The sequence below is a fragment of the Triticum dicoccoides genome, chromosome 7A, assembly GCF_002162155.2.
Source record: "Triticum dicoccoides isolate Atlit2015 ecotype Zavitan chromosome 7A, WEW_v2.0, whole genome shotgun sequence".
Classification (NCBI taxonomy): domain Eukaryota; kingdom Viridiplantae; phylum Streptophyta; class Magnoliopsida; order Poales; family Poaceae; genus Triticum; species Triticum dicoccoides.
The window spans coordinates 48,296,279-48,308,994 of NC_041392.1; the positions used below are offsets into that span (position 1 = coordinate 48,296,279).

The following is a 12,716-nucleotide window of genomic DNA, read 5'->3' on the forward strand; positions in this document are numbered from 1 at the left end:
TGGGGATGGGCGAGGCAAACCCCTCCTAAACAAATTCTAACTAAATAGGATTAAGATATACGTACGGAGCATAAACATGTTATTAAATTTTGACCAAACATATTTTTTTATTTAGTTTGAATCTAATCGAGAATTTCCATGTACGACATATTTCGCTGCCCACCAAGTAATTTCATAAAGCTAGCCATTCCCTAGCTCAGATGAGGATTTCTATACCTCGTACTGCTGTTTGGCTTCGCCATGGACCTAATGAAATTGGCACCATTTGCCAACAGGATTGTAATGATCTTCGTTGATTAATACAATCTTTTTTATTCGCAAAAAAGACTATAACAATTTTGATCAAAGTTCACTGAATATCAATCAAATAAAAAATTGGATTTTAATTTAGTTCAAACTATTCAAGTTTGAGGTTGAATTCTTTTGGTGCCCATCGATATTTCTGCAGTTCTAAAATAATTTTAAAAATGCTAAACATCGTTTGGTAGTTACTACCTCCATTCCGAAATGTTAGACATTTATACATAGGAATTATTTTAGTTTGGAGTTAGTACATGGTATCAATTAAACAATGCCAAATTGATGTAAACATAACATAAAACAGTCAAAATATGTCGACACCTTTGACACGACGATGCAACGCTCGGTAACGTGTTTTCTTCAGTTTATTCGTTTTGCTTCTATTTTTTATGATCTACTTTATGTAAACACTCGGAAAATGTTATGCACGTATTTAGAAAATGTGTAACATGTATGTAAAAAATTTCTCCGTATACAAAAAATGTTCCTCGTGTATTTAGGTAATGTTTACTGTATACTAAAACAGCTCACCATGTATTAAAAAAATGTTCATCAGGCTTAATGAAAGTGTTCGCCGTGTAATAGAAGATGTTCGGCATGTATAGAAACAATATTTTCCGTGTATTGACATAATGTCTGCCATATTTAAATAATTATTCACCATTTATTAAAAATGGAAATTAAAAATAATATAATAAAATCGGTAGGGAAATAAAAAAAACAGTAAACAAAAAAACGGAACGGAAACCACAACAGAAAAACTGCAGAAAGAAAGCTGAAGCAATGTAAGGAAACAGCGGGAAAAACCGCACCGTTATATGGCTTGGGTCGGGGCCAGATGTCGTTTTGGACACTGTTAAGCATGACTGTACCCTTTGATTTGAGTAATAGAAGAAGTATGCCGCAGAAAAGAAACGGAACAAAACCAGAAGAAAAAAATGATGAAACCTCAGAAAGAAAAAACCAAAATCAACAACAATAAGCCAAAAGAAAACGTTTCAGCAGCCTAGCGAACGAAAAACAGCAGAAGACGCTGAGATGGGCCGACCCAATGGGCGACCCGCGTGGGTGTCGCCCCATCCATCCATCCATTTTGACATCCTGCGTCAAATAGGATGATTTGGCGACTGCAGAGTGAAGGAGCAGGGTGGAACGACCGCGCGCGCCTGGCATGCCGACGACCGAGCCGCCGCACATGACATGCTCCCAGTCCAGAGGCGTATGTGCGGCACAGTCACCATCCGATTAAACTACCCGAAGCGCCCACACATGCACATGAGCAAGCAAATGATTGCTGCGCCCGCCGTGGAATCAAACCAACCTCCGGCCAGCCGGTATTTATCGCGTCGCTGTAGGTAGGGGCTGCTGGCCGGAGCTAGATCTGGCTACCTTTTCTCAACCGTGGATCTGGCTAACTAACATCAATATAACATATTTTGCAACTTGCACGTACGGAGCAATGCATGCAGTGTTGTGAGCATGATCAGCAGTTCTACTTTGGAGTTTTCATTCCTCCTGAGTACACAATCATCGCCACCCAATGTCCATATGCGCCCGCAACTGATTCAGCGGTTCGCCAGGTAGCCCGCTAGCTAACTAATCAAGCTCGCACAGATAGATCCATGGGAGAGACCCTGACGAGTGATAATCGAGTTGGTTACCAAGTACAGTTAGCCAGCCGCTGTACGTACTATTAGCTGGTATACCAATGCATTAGTAGTATGATTCGAATAACATGCCCTTGTCGGGCTAATAATACTGCTACCAACTAAGCTATACATGGCTAGCTAAGTAGAGTAGGACTTAGTTACACATTATCGATCACGTCGAGTTAACGAACGCTTGCAATTATTCTCTAGTTATGGCGTTTGTTCCTGCAACTGTACAGGGTTTTTCAGTTATGCATGTTGAACGACCACAAATATATTCTTATCTGGAGATAGATCAGATGCTCTAACCGGCCAACTTACGGGTAGGTAGCTATGCTAGCTGGACTGGACAGTCACATGAATCAGACCGTACCATCATGGAATTAACCACCAATTAAGTTCTCTACGTCCGAGGCACACCCATGATCAACTGATTACTGATCATGCCATCTCCCTCTATTCATGTGCATCGTCAACAGGGGAGTTATACTAGACTAGATTAGCAAACCTCTTCTAATGATCATGCATGCCTTTGCTTTGCTGCATTTAGTTTAGACCACCATGTAGACTGTGATCATGTCGATGCAGGTTTGGAGAGAACACAGCTGGACCGGCGGCAGTTATTCATGAAAAATGTACATCTTTTATCTCATGATTTGATCATGTTATCTTTGAGTACATAAGCCTAGGGAAAGCTAATTGTACGCTGAGGGGGAACTGCAGGTAGATCCCATGGACTTTAGTTTACATGTCTCCTTTTCTCTGTCGATCCACCGTTGTAACTATTTCTGCCAACCCATAAAGCATGTCTTGAAAGTTTCCCTAATAAAGAAAATCCGCTACGCGCGGCGGTGTGATGGTTCGGTGACTTTGTTTTCGTCCTATTCCTGTCTCGTGTAGTCATCGAGGTCAGAGACGGCTTTCTCAATGGGAGCAAGGCCCAATATGGTGTGACTCGTTTCCTTGAATCGAACCATATTCAAATATAATTGGCGCCATGTGACGCACTACTGCTCCGCTGTGAAATCTTTCTGTGCCTTGTTGTAGGGGAGCCATCCGGCAGCGCTCCTCTTTGACGGCCAATTTATCCGAAGTGGAAGTGGAGAGGGAGAACCTTTTCATAGCGGTGAGCAGCGCCAAAACGTGCCGGGAGCGGGGCGGCGAGGAAACGTGGCAAAAAAGGATGCAGGAGGCGGGAAAACGAGGTAGGAAAGTGCATAGGGAGTTGGGCACACGACGACCGCCATTCATTGGCCCGCTTTCCGGTGCCATGGACATCTGGCTGTTTGCGCCATTGCCAGCGGGGGGGTGGGGTCGCGTGGGAGGATGAGGAGAGGGTGAAACTTCCCTTCCACGTGAGCAGTTGGCGACGTAATGTGCTCTATAGGTATGTCCTTTAGACTTGCGGGCTCGATATGTAGCACCCTCCACAAATTTATGGATATCCAAAGACAATTCACGATACTGATAGAGCGGTCTTTTCGAACAAAATCGTCGTATTGACAATTATTCTAGCAATGGGCCGATATGGCTACTATGCTAAAGTTTCTCTAAGGTGCATACAAGGTGGAGGACTGGGATCCAACCCAAACATGAAACAAAACTTTCAATATTTCCACATGTATCCTAGGCAGCCAATTGCCCAATTCCAACCTAGGCCTCCAAATCCCAAAAAGGCCTGAGATTGATGCCTGGCCCCGCGGAGGTGCCAGAAGCCACCCACTGACCGAGCCGAAGGGCGCACATGTGTGGACGCGGTCGTATGCACGTCTGCGCTGGCGTTCCCCGGGAAGTCCCTGGCTCTACCACATGCGCGCGCGTGCCATTCTGCATACTGCGGCCAAATTTGGTGTTTTGACCCTTTTGCGAAAGTTTACCCAGATCTAACCCCTATTCGAAAATATTTCAGGATCTGACATTTTTTCTACCGCCATAGTCTCTGGCGGTAGGTTATAACAGCCTACCGCCGAGGTCTTCGACAATGGAGTTTTGGTCAATGTAAACGGCGACATCAGACTAAAAATACCCTACCGCCAAGGTTTTTGACGGTAGGCTGTTATACCCTACCGCCAGATCCCTTTCGGTAGGAGCATAAATCGCATCGCTTTGGGACACATCCTTTTAGACAAGAACACAAGCGATCATGATTGATGCAGTCGGGCTGTGGCCAGAAGGTCCCCCATCTGCTCCTACCTACGAAATCTGCGGATACGGTCAACCACGCGTCGCAAAACAACTCATCCTCCATAGTTGAGTAGCTTGCAATCCTTCGTCGTCTAAAAAACAACATAGCGTTTGAAAATAAGCTCAATGCCATTTGACCGAACACCTGCCGAGCGTGGTGTCCGCCATGGAGGAAGTCGAGAGGTGGGCGGAGTGTACCTTGGTACAAACAGCTCCAAGGTGGACAGTGTGGTCATAAAGACGAGCGGGCGCGTCGGTGCTGGTTGGCGATGTCCGACAATGCCTCTGTGACGGCATGAGACGTGACGGCGGAGGTGGAGGGTGCGAATGCAAAGTAAGGGGGAGAAGTGACGTAGTGAAAGGAAATGAGACCGGGAGGGGAATATGGGTGGGCCTGGGATGTTCCAAGTCCTAACGTGGGTACTGTCCAAACTCCCCTACCCACCCCACCCCCACCCCCACCCCTCCTCCCCGCTCCAATTTTCCGGAGAAAGTTCCACGGACCGGACAGCGTAGTCCAGATATATGCGCGCAGTTCGAGTGTCGATATTGAAGATGCCCTTAGCCACGTGCTACTAATTTAGTCGCCAGCAACGATGGCATTTAGCTCGATAGGGACACACCTGACAGTCTGACCAGACAGGAACCATGTGATGTGTGTGTGTGAGGTCCGTCGCATGCAGCACATAATGATTCGACGGTTAGTGTTGGTCCTAGTCCGCTCATCATGTCGACGATGATGAGCTCGCCTCGCTTGCGAGTTGTGAGCTGGATGGATACACAGATCTCGGATCGGATGGATGGATGGATGGATGGATAGATGGAAAAAGTCAATGGGATTATATTTTTTATCAAAAGTCAATGGGATTTAAAAACAGTAATTTGCTTGAAACTATCCCAAATTTATTTCCGCAAAAAAAAACTATCCCAAATTTATGGTACGCAATATTTTGGTACCAGTCTATATTTCTGTATTCCATGAAATCTTGGTGAAAATATGAACCTTGTTTGGTAATTGTACGATATCTATAAATATTTGTGAGTGGAATTTAGGGGGTTAGACTTGGTGAAACACAGGGATGATCTTTTATATGGCACTAAAAAGAGATTTTGAAGCTTTGGTCACCTTTTTTGTTGGGAAATGTTACCTGGCATATGTCAACCAGGAGATAAGAACCAGCGAACGCCCTTTCTACGGTCCGATCTAGCGACACGAAACTTGGCACAAATCGGGTGCCAGGTCAGCTCTCCTCAGTCGTTTGCTATTTCAACTATGTCGGCGAACATACCTTTCTAATTTCTACAAAAAAAAAGGGCAACCGCAAGGACACAAACTCGCGCCCTCATAGGGGAGCGCGATGCACACTGACCACTTGGCTGAAGCGGGATTCGCGAACAATTGTGCACAAACATATTTATGTACGTATGTCTGAATTTTTTGTTTTAATTTTGTTTTTTCATTTGAGCAAAAAATCTTTCAGTCTCAATTTTTTTCATTTTGTAAAGAACAAAAAAAATTTAGAGGTGATTTTTTTTTCTAAACTCACCATGTGGATTTCTATTATACTTAACATGGAATTTTTTAATTAAAACTATGACATTTTTTCTTCGAAAACATGGCATTTTTTAATTAAAACCATGACATTTTTTCTTTGAAAACACGGCATTTTTTACTTTCTCACATGGCACTTTTTGTCAAGACAATGAGATTTTAATAATTAATAACATTGCATTTTTATTAGTAAGAGGATGCCAATTTTATTACTAAGAGCATGGCATTTTTATTTTCAGTGGTATGGGAGTTTTTTTTACTACTAAGCGCATGGCATTTTCATTATTGAGAGGATGACATTTTTACCGTTGAGAGTATGGGTTCGATTCCCAGGCACTCATTTTTTAGCTTTTTTTACCATGATGGTATCACCTTTTACATGGCAATTATATCTACAAAAAATTAACTTGGCAATTGGAATTTTATTATTATTTAAGAGATGACATTTTTTATTATTAAGAGATGACATTTTTATATTTGAAGAGATGATATTTTCTTATTATTAAGAGATGATAATTTCATATTTTCTAAGATGACATTTTTATTATTATTAAGAAATGGTATATTTAATATTAAGAGATGACATTTTTATTATTAATAAATGTCATTTTATTATTAAAAGATGTCATTTTTCATTAAGAGATGGCATTTTTATCTTTTAAGAGACGGCATTTTTTAAAGTTTAGCATGGCATTTTTATAGGATGGCAGTTTTTAAAGTTCAATATGGTATTTTTAGGGGATGGCAGTTTTTAAAGTTTAGCATGGCAATTTTATAGTTTTCTAGATCACTCGCTCTTTTTTTATCATACTCATTGTTAATTTACAAATTAGAGCAATGTCAGTTTTTATAAAATATATGCCATTTTTTTATAATTTAGATCAGGGGAATTTTTTATTGTATAAGATGGCAGTTTTTTTATTGGATACTGCTTTTATTTATTTTTTATGTACATCGTGGCAAATCTTATTTTTACATTTTTTTGTACAAAAAAATTTGTAATTGGGCCTAAAGGCCTGGGGGAACCTAAAGGTGGCCTCTCTGGGCTGGTTCGCTGGCTCTGTAGTGAAGGAAACATTCGCTTTTCTATCCAGCAGCCAGCGAGATATTTGGGTCCTTTTTGTTTATTGGTGTCTCAGCCGATATATTCATTCTAGTCACCTTTTGTAATTATTTTATTTTCATATTCGCTGATATTGTACCTTTTTTTTGGCACAATTACACTTTGTCTGTGCAATCACTCTCTCCTTTTTTCCTGTAAATGATCGTCTATTCAACTGCAAATTTTGTTTGTGTAACCACACTTTAGTGACAAGTCACAAAAGCTCACATGCGCCCTAGACACTCCATTACTCAACATGTATGAATAATCAGGCATGATTAGTTTCAACGCGTATAGGATAAACCAAAGGCGTGCAAGTGCAAAAAAAAAAACCAGCTGGAACCTTTTTTTGCGGAAGAAAAGGAGATTCTCATTACTCACGGAGGCTTCCCAGCCAATGCCAAGTTTACAACAAAATCTAATCCCGAATGCAACCATACTACAGTACGGGGAGTGCTACGGCCATACGCGGCAAGTTCATGACTAACTTTATTCTCCGACCGACAACAACGAGTAAAAAAAATCTCCCTATCCTCAGTTGAGACCATATTTTGAATCTCCTTAACCAACATGCGATGTATCGATCGATCCTCGGAGTGTGCTGTGATCAGTGACACCGCCTCCGCGCTATCAAGCTCAACCAAAATGGGCAGCACTGTACGATGGAGGGCCAGCTCCAGCCTCTCCCGACACGCCGCTAGCTCAGCGTCCAACGCATTATCACATATACGGATTTCCCGACAAGCGCTATAGATGATATCACCATGTGCATCCCATAGGATCATACCACCTCCTGCCATACCTGTGGACGGAATGAAGCTTCCGTCCGTATTTAGCTTCGTCCAACCTGACTCAGGAGGCATCCAGCGCAACTCTTCCTTAGGCTCCACGTTGGCCTTATAGGGTGGCAGAAGGGCATTGAGCACCATTTTTCCTTTGGCAACATCACCCTGGGGTACTGGTGGAGGCATAAAAGCGAGCTAATATATGCATGCAGGAACCGACGAGAAGATTCAGTAGGCGGAGGCCTTTTCTCATGCGTTATCTCATTCCACACGTACCAAATCCTCCACTTGGTCATCAGTACGGCCATACGCTCCGTCTTGTCTAGTGGTTCGAGGAGTGTAAAGAGCCACTCCGGGCCCGAGTTGTAGATTGTTTCGACCCTCGGGATGTGCCAGTCAAGTGCCATTGCATGCCATAGTTCCTTGGCTAGGGGCACCTGCATAATGCATGGAACCTTTGGAAGCAGGCTTATTCACAGCCCTGATCTCCTCCAGATGCACCATGGCAATGCTGTAATCATGCGATGCAACAGCTTGCGTAGAGATTATGGTACTATTAATCCCCACTTGTTAGTACATTGATTGCACTATCATGTGCTTAATTATTCTACTCGAATCGCGTGATTTCTCTTGCGTGTATGGTGCCAACTGGGGAAGACTACAATAGAAGCTGGCCATAGGATAGAAGAATAGAAAAACGAATCTGGAGCATCGGATGTCCAATGGACGCTTCAGATCAGGCACGTGGGAGCTGGTGGGAGGGTCTTTATTGTATATAGCAATTACTCAGGGAGCTTTCCGCAAAAGTACAAAGAATTCACCAGCCCTAACATTTCAAATCTGAAGCATCCATTAATCCAACTGCTCCAACTTCATTTTTCTATTCTGATCTCATCTGCGAACCTGAACGAGAGCACGGTGGACCGACCGCGCGCACCTGGCATGTCGGCAACCGAGCCGAACCACATCACATGCTCCCGGAGGCGTACGTGCGGCACAGTCACCATCGGATTAAACTACCCGAGCCACCACACACGAGCAAGCAAATGATTGCCCCATTGGCCCCGCCGTGGAAGCAAACCACCACCTCCCTCCCGACCTCCGGCCGCTCGATATTTATGGCGTCGCTGTACGTAGGGGTTGCTGGCCGGAGGCAGATCTGGCTAGCTTTTATGCACTCTAGATCTGGCTAGCTAACTTCATGTCATAGAAAACAATATCAGAGGATTGAGATACAATAACACAAATTCCTCTCAACCAACTGTAAACTAATCAGCGGTCAAATCAAAGTCGTATGTATCATTGCAGAGGCCTCACTGGCCTCTAGCAATAGCATATTAGCAACTTGCACGTACGGAGCAATGCATGCAGTGTTGTGTACATGATCGGCAGTGCTTTAATTTGGAGTTTCATTCATCCTGCGTACGTACACTTATCATGGCCACCAAAAGGCCATGTGCGGCCTGCAAATGATTCAGTGGTTCGCCAGATAGCTGGCTCAAGCTGATTAATTAACCTCCCACAGATCAATGGAAGGAAGGAGAGCCCCCTGCTGATCGATGATCGAGCCAGTTACAAAGTACAATTAGGCAGCCGTTGCATTAGTACTTAGCACACATTCATGCATGATTCGAACAACATGCCCTTGTCGATCGGGCTTATAATAATACCAACCAAGCTATTAGCATTGGCTAGCTTAGTAAGATTTCGTTGGACATTATTTGTCGCGCCAGCGAGCTAGCTACTTAACGACGATCCAAAATGAGCTAACCAACGCTTGCAATTATTCTGTAGAGATCACAATACATGATTAACGACTAGTTATGGGTATGGCTTTTGTTCCTGCAACCAGTGGCGAATCTTGGAAGAAAATCGAAGGCGGACTCAAAGTTAACGGTGTGGGAAAAAAGCCACTAACTCCTAATTCTTTTGCCCAAAGAAGGTTAAAATTTACCATAATTTTTTGAAATATGAAATCTTGTACCCCAAATTAGCTCAGAATTTTCTAGAATACCGTTGGGCACACACCAATACAAAAGGACTAGAGAAGTAACAACAATGATAGTAATGTTGCTTGCTAATGGTATTGCAGAACAACTAGAAACCAATATATAGAAATAGATGCCCAATTATCCAACTGGAAGCCATCTGTCAAAATTAGCATAGATATTAGCAATATAATGGTATACCAATATAAGGCATCAATAAGTGACTACTAACACTTGTAAAACTGAGATATACCTCTACGAAATCACATTGTACTCATGAGGCAAATGTCCATTGCGATCTTTTATTTTCTGGAATCGTATCATAATTTGATCATCAGGAATACTTTTGAATATCCTTTTCTCGCAATAGCACACCATTAAATCATTGAGCCAATCATCCGATATCTTATTGCGCAAATCCGTTTTAATGATCTTCATTGCTGAAAATATTCGCTCGACCGAGGAAGTTCCCACTGAAAGAATCAATGTCAACTCGATGAGGCGATATACCAATTGGAAAGTCCTATGTTTAGTTGTTTGAACCATCAACCGAGCAAGGGTAGAAACATCCAAACATCCATTGAATTCATCACTTCTCCTAATATTTGTAAGAAATGTTGGAAGTTGAGTTCTTGGCAACAACCATTCAGATTGTGTAAAATCCTCAGCATAAATTTCAGCAAGTCGAATAAGTTTGTCAACATTAAACTTTGAGAAGTTGTTGGTTGGAGTAAGGCAAGACATGCAATCCACTAACTCGGTGTTAACTTCATTGAATCGATGATTCATCTCGGTGAGAGTTGCATCAAGAGCAACATTGAATATGCTAACCTTGAAATAATGATGTCGAGCCACCTTATTCTTGCTGCGAACAGATTGCCCCATAGCTCCAACAAGATCATCCATGTTTGGCACCTCAATGCCATGTTCCTCACAGAAGTTTTTTGCTTGGTCGCATAATGACTCATACCCATTATCCCTCATATTTTGCAAAGCTTCTTTCACATCCAAGATCAAATGCAAGGCTTCAACAACATCTTGTTTCTTTCTTTGCAAAGCTTGTGATAGCAAATTAGTGGTGCTCAACAAGTTTATTAAGAATAGCATGATGAACACAAGTTTCTTGATGTAACCTAGTTCCAAATGATATCTTACAATTTTCCATCATTTCTATCAAGTTGTCTTGATGCTTTGAAAGCAATGCATCCTTCCTTTTGCAAGATGAACCCACCTGAGTCACTATCAAGGGAAGGTAGTTGAAAAAATCAGCAATAACCGGACAACACTGAGCCACTGTGACAACCACTAACTGCAACTGGTGGGGCAAAGCAATGAACAAAAAAAGCATATGGACTCTCATCACGAATTAACTTTTGCAAACCGTTGAATTCTCCTCTCGTATTTGAAGCCCCGTCGTAACCCTGTCCATGTAGCCTATTAATAGGCAGGCCATGGTACTCCAACACATGAACCAATGCTTTTTTAATTCCGGCAGATGTACAATCTGTGATGTGCTTAATAGCAAGAAATCTCTCCTGAAGCTCCCCGTGATCATCTAAAAATCTGCAAATTTGGGAAGATACAAGTTAAAAGACAGAAATGAACAACGACTATGCAAGTTTGGGAAGCTACAAGTTAAAGACAGGAATTCATATGCATTACCTCAAAATTATTGCCATTTGCTCCTTTATTGAGCAATCTCTAGCCTCATCAATAAGTATCGAGAAATTCTTATCTCCAAGCTCATCCTTGATGACTTTGGTTAACTCCAATGCACAACATGTAGCAAGGTCCTTTTGAATATCTGGACATATCATAAGTGCATTGCCTTGCCCCTTATCAAATGCATCTTTCACATCCTTATTCTTGTCCTTATACCAGTCCAAGAACTCCATGAAATTGCCTTTGTTGACGGAATTGAAGGATTCATCATGTCCACGAAAAGCTTCCCCTTGAGCAATGAGATACCTTGCACAATCCAGATGCAGACAAGCGGATTTTATATTTTATATCAGCCTCTTTATTGTAAACTTGCATTTTCGTAGCCACATTGGCCCTTTGATTGTTGAAATCAACACATAAGCCCACAGCAATGTTGTGGTAACTAGATGGACCACCAACATGTTTCTTAAAATTTCCCAAAGCAGTTTTCCAACGCTTGTAACCATCTACTGTAAATACATCGTTGCCAAATCTAGCCGCTTGTGATGGATTCTTGCAAAAATAAGACCGTCCAGGCTGCAACTATATATAGGCTTTTTCAGTTGAGTGTGGCTAGATCTTAATCGACTAAGACTTAACAAAGTCCAGTCAAGTGACATGGTATATAAAAAGAAAAAGAAAAAATCTTAAAAAATATTATGAATCTTCATGCAAGATCAAAGAAATATAGTATCGACCGAGACATAACGAAGTCTCGATCGACTGAGACATAGCGAAACTGTTTTCAGTTAGTATGCATGTTACCACGAATATATTCTGGCGAGAGAGATTAGATGCTCTAACCGGCCAACGGCTAGGTAGTTAAGCTAGCTAGCTGGACTGGACGGTCCTCTCGAGAATCATAGCGTACCACCATGAGAATTAACGACCAATTCACTTCTCTACGTCCGAGTCACGGCCACGACCATCCATTCAGCCCTTGGTTGTTTAACAAATCTCTGTAGTACTGTATATCGATCATGTGTGTATGACCTACCTTGCTGAACTTTAGTTTAGAGTTTCGAACTAAATCTCCCCTAAGCTTTTTTTAATCTGCGAAACTAAATCAAATGAAAAATATATATTTTGAATGGAGGATGGCTTTGCATCGATTCATGCACGGAACAATGTATTGTTATTAATTACTCCCTCCGTCCGAAAATATTTGTCATCAAAATGAATAACAAGGGATGTATCTAGAACTAATATACGTCTAGATACATCCACTTTTATTCATTTTGATGATAAGTATTTCCAGACGGAGGGAGTATTAAACAATATAATATTGATATGATATAGAAAACATGTTTGTCCCAAATTTGAGTAGTTAAAGCAATATTTATGGAAATTAGTTGAAAGAGCTGAGCAACTTACACACCTGAAGAGAAAAGGGAGTGAATGTTTGGGTTTTGGTGACCCTAGCCGCCACTGCTCCACCCATTCCTTGACAGAGAG

At 41.9% G+C, this 12,716-nt stretch overlaps 1 pseudogene; it reads right to left on the reverse strand.

Moving 5' to 3' along the window:
• Positions 1–9,815: 9,815 nt before the first annotated feature.
• LOC119333049 overlaps positions 9,816–12,716 on the reverse strand; it is a 21,962-nt pseudogene continuing 19,061 nt past the window's right edge.